Below are 7,621 nucleotides of genomic sequence, written 5' to 3' on the forward strand. Positions count from 1 at the left end.
TAGTTATATTTTTAAAATAGTTTTTATAACATACATACAAATATAATACAATGCAGACAAGTATAACATAAAACAGACATGTATAATGTAATACAAACAAGTATATAACACACTTAGTCAATTTATATACTCCAAGTTTATATGATTCACACAACATCAAATTTAATTATTAGAGGGGAATCGAACGTCAGTAGGCCGGGACTAATCCCAGTAACCACCTACTTCAACATGGGTCGTCACCCAATAATTTAAGAGCAATGGCTAATATCGTTTTGCAGAACGTCCCTAGTGTGCACATCCCTCACTAATCTAATGGGTATCCGCAATGCGCACCAATAGTATTAGGAGGAAGACAATAAAGAGTTGTAACAGAATAAAATCAAATAATGTTCATCACCTATGGAGGATCCAAGTCCACAGGCTATGTCCCTCAATAATATTTCCACTTTACGTGATTAATATATTTTTAATAGTTATGACACATCAAGCACCACGTTAACATTAACTGTCAAAGGACCAACTCAACCAAAAGCTTAAGCTGATGGTTGAGGCCCCAAGAATAGATTTATACTCTATCACTCCCCCTCACGCAAGAGCCCTTTGGGCTTGAAGTGTGGATGCAACACAGGACTCCCATACCTGGCGCTAAATATTCCACTGAGAAAGGAGGGGTGGATGATGTTATTTCCCTAGGAACACTACAAGATGGGGGGTGAATTGTAGGTGTAGAAATAAACGTAACTTTTTGCGGAAATTAAAACTTAAACGAATAAACAAGCTAAAGGAACACAAGGGATTTTTACGAGGAAAAACTTCTTGGGCCCAACAAGAAGAAACAACCTCGACCACTAGGGATTTTAAACTCAACACTTTCATTAATTAGGCCAAACAACTCTGTTACAACCTAATTCTAACTCGAGCCACACCTTGAGTTCCTAAACTCAAGTTCCTGAGCCACTGTTCCCTTAACAGTAGTTCCTCTCAACTTCACTCGAAGTTTTCTCACACATACACGCTTTACTCAAAGTCTTTCTCTTACAGAACTTCACTCAAAGTTCCCTTACCCCAAAAACCAAAATACAATTGATCAAAATAAGCTTAGTGGAATTAGAGTAAGAAGGCAAAGAGCAAATGGCTATTATGAGAGAATGAAGGCACTGACACTTAATAAGTTAAACTCACTTAATTACTTAGTCAGACACGATTTGGAACTTATCTAGACTTCTATATTTATAGTGTTAATCATGAAGAACATGGGATTAATGTTAGAGTACATGTTTAGTCCATTAACCCATGATGTTCCCTTCCCCTAAGGAACACGTTTTACATCATGCCCATGATCCCATGAACTATAAATGAACGTGGATAAAATGCAGCCATTACTCCTAAGTAATAGGAGTTCCTTGAGCTTTATCCGAAAATCAGTTTTTATAAACTCTTTTTATCTTTAAATCTGAATTTCTAATCTTTAAGAAAATAATATCTTTGAAATAAAATCTTTCTAACAACCGGATATTTATTTTCTTATTTTCCGAAAAATAAAATCTTTTTCCAAAACAGATTTTCTTTTTAAAACTGATTTTATCATTTGAAATTAGATATAACTAATTTCCTATATTTTAGGCATGACTTACTCCATTATCATTTTAACCGTTACAATAACTACACGCCTAAGTCTAGTTCCTTTTATTAACTTAGTTCCTTTAACATATTTGCTAAGTGCCACTTAGTTTGTTCCTTACAAACGCTCATTCTCAAATAGTCTGCCACAGTTCCTTACCATTCTTTCTTTGTTCCTTTACATTTGAACTAGAAAATATAACGCCTAGCTTCTATTATTCTTGATCCAATGCTTGCTCCAGTATCAACATAGAAACTTCTTTACTTAGCCTTTGAAATCCTCTCTTGACTTCTTCATTGACTTCGTATTCTCCCAGTTCCTTGCATTGATACCTTAAACACCATACACTTAAATAATTCATTAGTTCACTACTTAGTTTGTTCCTTTGTTTCTTTGTCATTATCAAAACTAGGGTTCAACAATTTCCCCCTTTTTGATGATGACAACAAAGGTACAAACTAAGGAAAATAACAAAATATATAAGTGAATGAAAATAAAAACATAAAGAAGAAAATGAAAAATAAAACACAATTATGTAAGTAACTGAATTTTGATTTTTCATTTACCTTAACCTATTTTTGATTTTTCATTTACCTTATCCAATTTATTAAATTTTTTTCAATTTTTTTCAAGTTTATGTACAGTTTGTTCCTTAAATCCTTTTCCCCCTTTGTCATCCTCAAAAAGAATAGACTCTGCATGAATTGATGAATTGATTTAACACCTTAAGACCAATATGCAAGCACCATTAGTGGTTAAGTTAGAAAATCAAAGAGTAAACTTGCTCAAACATCAATCACATAATACTAGCCATTCCAAGGAAGAAATTATGCAAAACATTTAGAAACATAGACAATATAGCAAAAGTCATTGATTATATAGCACTTGTTCCATAACAAAACAAAGAAAGAAAAGAAAAAGGAAGAAACAAAAGTTGTGTTCCTTGATGAAAGAAACAGGAACAACAAAACAACAAAAAAAACTAAGAAAGGGAAGGGGAATGGTGTTCCTCTACAACTTCTTCTTCAACCACATCCTCCAATTTTTCCATCACCACCCCATGACTTCGTTCAACCTGTTCCTTCAGCTCCTCCAAGGTACGAGCCATAGTGTCCATCTTCTTTTGCTGCGCAACCACGGTATCACTCAATTTCTTCATAAGACTTACATAGTATCAGTTTTGGCATCCAAAGTCCAATGAAGATGATTGTAAAATTTTATCATATGTTGTGCAGGAAGGCAGACTTCATTAACCCAGTTAGTTCATCCGGATTTCCTGTTCCTTACCCTTGGAACTAGAGGCAGATGGGGGATGTTGTGAAGGAACTGGGAGGTTTGAGTGGAAGGCTCATCTGTTCCAGGAATGGAAACAGAAGGTGAAGGGTGATAAATGGGAGGAAAAATGGTGGTGTGGGTGGAAGAGTTGTGGAGGTGGAAGCAAAAGGATTTGGCCTTTTATTTCATCCTTCAACTGCTCAAAACTGAAGGAACAGAGAAGGACGAAGGTGAAATGGAGGGTATTTTGTGAAAGGAACAGAGAGTTTGGGAGAGTGGTGGAGTAGGTTCCTTGAGAGTAGAGGGTACCTGTTCCTCATTATCCGAAAGGACTAAAGGAGAGTCCTCGTTGGAAGGAACAGGAACGGAGCAATTTTTCTACGAGTGCTCTTTCTCACTCTCAAGGAACAGAGGGTTTAGGCTTAGTGGCAATGTGTTTGCGCCTCTTAGGTTTGGTTCCTCCGGTTAGGAACAGGGTTATCCAAGATTACATCATTATCTTCTTCTAAGTCCAGTATGGGCAATTTTCTTTTTCCTGAGGAACTGGAAGCCATTCTTCCTTGAATGAGAACACCTTCTTGGACAGACAAGCCAAGTCCATTTAGGGTCTTCTCATTCAAGATGTTCCCTTGTTTGACCCTATGTGGTCCAACCAGTAAGTCTTACTTCAAAATGATGAAGTAAGAAGTTATCAAGGCACCGTACCAATACACAATTGTTCTCAATACAGTGGGTTAAATGTTGAATGAAGAGGGAAGGGAAATTGATTTGTATGTGTGGTCAAGCAAAACATGTAACACATATCCAAGAGACCCACTTCATTCCTCTTTTCAGTTCGAGGAATGAGTGCTCTCCAAACCAAGTTAAACGTACTTTGTGAAGGGGAGAGAGTAGGTTATGGTTAAGTTTGTTTTGGCCAGCTGTTCCTCCAAAATATTCTAAGATTTTGTCTTGAGGAAAATTCGGAAAGGAAACAGTTCCTTTCCTTTTAAAATACAAATCAGTTCCTTTGCAAGGAACTTCCCATACTTTGCTTAAAGTTGCTTGATTAAACCTTATTTTCTTTCCTCTAACTTCAGTTGTGCAAGTTCCATTAGTATTAACAAAATTTGCACAAACTCATCCATAGCTAGAGGAACAAGAGCATTATTAAAGGCGAATTCAAACAAGAATTCCATGCCTTGTTCCTTTAGATGGAGGTTAATTCTAGAAATTCAATTTTATTGCCCATTCTAAATCGACGCAAAACCCAAGACATACCTAGATTCACTTCGTTCGACCCTTTTCTTGGAAGACGAAGAAACAGTTCCTTTGGAAGGAACAGGTGCAGTTTCTTCTTCTTCCCCCTGAGATTGTTCCGGGGTTTCTTCTTCATCTCTTCCCCAATCAATTTTCTTCTCCATGCTCCTTCTAGGAGATTCTAATTGCTGTTCCTCTATGGGGTTTTCTTGAATTATGTCGGTTTCAAGGGTTTTAGTTGGAGATGAAGAAATTTCCATTTTTGAAGTGTCGGTTGTTTTTGGTGTTGGAAAAGGTGAGTTTCTTGAAGTTTTTGCCATGATTTTCGAAGGTTTGGAGGTTTTATGGAGTTTCAAAGGGTGTGATGAGGTTTCGGATTGGTGAAGATGAAGCGATTGAGAGGAACACGGTTTCCTTAGATGAATTGAAGAAGGAAGTTTTGCATGTAATAGTAATTATGACACGCGGGAAAGAAATAAAGCAAAAAATAAAAATAAAAATAAAAGAAGAAAACGAAAAGTAAAAAGAACCAAGATTTAATTAAACTGGTTCCCCTTATTTTTGGGATTTTTCGGATTTTTCGGATTTTTATGAATTTTAATTTTTGAAAGAAAATAAATGCTAAGGAACTTGTGCTATAGGAACAACTAATGCTACATATCAATTTCCTTCATACTATGCATGTTTCTTGACCTTAGGAACAGTAAGGGGAGTATTATGTGACATTTGTGAGTTGTTTATTTCTTTGACTTCATGTTTATGTTTTGCAACATTCCAATTTGCAATGGTCTTAGGCAATTAAACACAATTATTTTAGCACACAAAGTCACTCAAATTGATTCAAACATGGGGGAATTGACATAGGAACAATCACTTAATTTTTATTAAGCCTAACTCAAGCCTTAATTTTTCATATCTATCTCTTTGCAAAGGCTTAGTTAGGATATCAGCAATCTGATAATCAGTTTGACAAAACTCAAGTTTAATCAAACCTTTTTCACATTTTCTCTTAAAAAGTGATGTCTAATATGTATATGCTTTACTCTAGAATGATGCACTGGATCTTTAGATATACTATAGCACTTGTATTGTCACAATAAATAGGAACACATTCAAAGTTTATTCCATAGTCACTAAGTTGTTGTTTTATCCAAAGCATTTGAGAGCAACATGTAACAGCAGCTACATATTCTGCTTCAGCAGTGGATAAAGCAACTGTGTTTTGTTTCTTGGTACTCCAAGAAACTAAACTATGACCAAGGAATTGTGCCATACCTGAGGTGCTTTTCCTTTACAAGATCTCCAGCATAATCTGCATCTGCATATCCTTTTAGTTCGAATGTATCACTTCTTGGATAGTAGAGTCCAAGATCATCTGTTCCTTTAAGTATCTAAGAATTCTCTTCACAGCAGTGAGGTGAGACTCCTTTGGATTTGCTTGAAATCTAGCACACAAACCAACACTGAAAGCTATGTCTGGACGACTAGCAGTTAGATACAAAAGTGAACCAATCATTCCTCTATATTTGTTTGATCAACACTTGTTCCTATGGAGTCTTCATCTAATCTAGTTGAAGTTCCCATAGGAGTGTGATTTATCTTTGAATTTTCGAGGCCATATTTCTTTAATAGTTCCTTTATGTATTTTTGTTGGTGAACAATTATCCTTTTTCAGTTTGTTTGATTTGTAGTCCAAGAAAGAAATTTAACTCACCCATCATACTCATTTCAAATTCATTGCTCATTAGTAGCTCCGAATATGATGTCATCAACATATATTTGAACAAGCAAAATATCAGTTCCTTTAGATTTTAGGAACAAGGTTTTATCAACCTTTCCTCTTTTAAAGTTGTTTCTAAAAGGAACTTTGATAATCTCTCATACCATGATCTAGGTGCTTGTTTTAACCCATAAAGAGCTTTATCAAGCTTGTAGACATGATTTGGGAGATTATTATTTTCAAAACCAGGGGGTTGTTCAACATATACATCTTCGTTTAGATAGCCATTTAAAAATGCACACTTAACATCCATTTGATATAATTTGAATCCCATGTAAGCAGCAAATGCAATTAAATTCTAATGGCTTCTAATCTAGCTACAGGAGCAAAGGTTTCTTCATAATCAATTCCTTCTTGTTGGTTATAACCTTTTACTACAAGTCTAGCTTTGTTTCTTACAATGGTTCCATATTCATCTAGTTTGTTTCTAAACACCCATTTTAAGCCAATTACTTTTTGTTGTTTAGATGAAGGAACTAGATGCCATACCTTGTTTCTTTCAAACTCATTTAATTCAGCTTGCATTGCAATAATCCAATCAGAGTCAGTTAAGGCTTCTTCATGATTTCTTGGTTCCATCATTGATAGGAACGCATGAAATGCACAAAAGTTCCTTAACTGAGATCTAGTTTGCGTACCTTTGGATATGTCGCTGATTATGAGTTCCACAGGATGTGACTTTTGTAATCTCCAAGGTTTTGGTTGAAACTCTCTTATAGGAACATGTTGTTCCTCATGAGTTCCTTGAGTGGATGAGGAACTCTGCTCAGTTGTTCCTCTGTTAGCCTCGGTGGACTCAGTTCCTTCATTTAGAGGAACAGGAGCATCTTCTCCTCCTTGAGGAACAGGAAATCATTGATTCATTATTTTCAATTCCTCGTTCCTTTCCTCTTTCACTTCTTCTTCTTCTTGTGAATCTGTGTTCCTTGTACTAGGTTGTGCTAACCCTATCTCATAGTCATCAACCTGTATGCTTGGATTATGTTTGTCAGATTCATCAAAGATTACATGAATGCTTTCTTCAACACACATAGTTCTCTTGTTATATACTCTATAAGCTTTACTATGTGAGGAGTATCCTAAAAATGTTGCTTCATCACTCCTTGCATCAAATTTTCCAAGATTATCTTTTCCATTATTATGCACATAACATTTGCATCCAAATGTTCTAAAATAGGTGATGTTTGGTTTCTTTCCAAAGTAAAGTTCATAAGGAGTTTTATTAATGATAGGTCTCATCATGGCACGATTAATTATGTGACAAGCAGTATTAACAGCTTCAGCCCAAAAGTTCCTTGGAAGTTCACTAGCAATTAACATGGTTCTAGACATTTCCTCCAAAGTTCTATTTTTCCTTTCTACAACACCATTTTGTTGTGGTGTTCTAGGGGCAGAAAAATTATGATCTAGGCCATTATCTCTGCTTAGGTCATCAAATTTATAATTTTCGAATTCCTTGCCATGATCTGATCTAATGTGCATTATTTTATGTCCACTTAGGTTTTGAACTCTTTTAGCAAAGACAAGGAACTCATCATAAGTTTCATCTTTACTAGAGAGAAAAATAACCCAAGTGTACCTAGAGTAGTCATCTACAATCACAAGTACATACCTCTTTCCACTTCTGCTTTGAATTCTCATGGGTCCACATAAGTCCATATGAATTAACTCTAATGGTTTAGTGGTACTTACAATCGTTTTAGATT

Source organism: Beta vulgaris, chromosome 2 (genome assembly GCF_026745355.1).
Source record: "Beta vulgaris subsp. vulgaris cultivar EL10 chromosome 2, EL10.2, whole genome shotgun sequence".
Lineage (NCBI taxonomy): Eukaryota > Viridiplantae > Streptophyta > Magnoliopsida > Caryophyllales > Amaranthaceae > Beta > Beta vulgaris.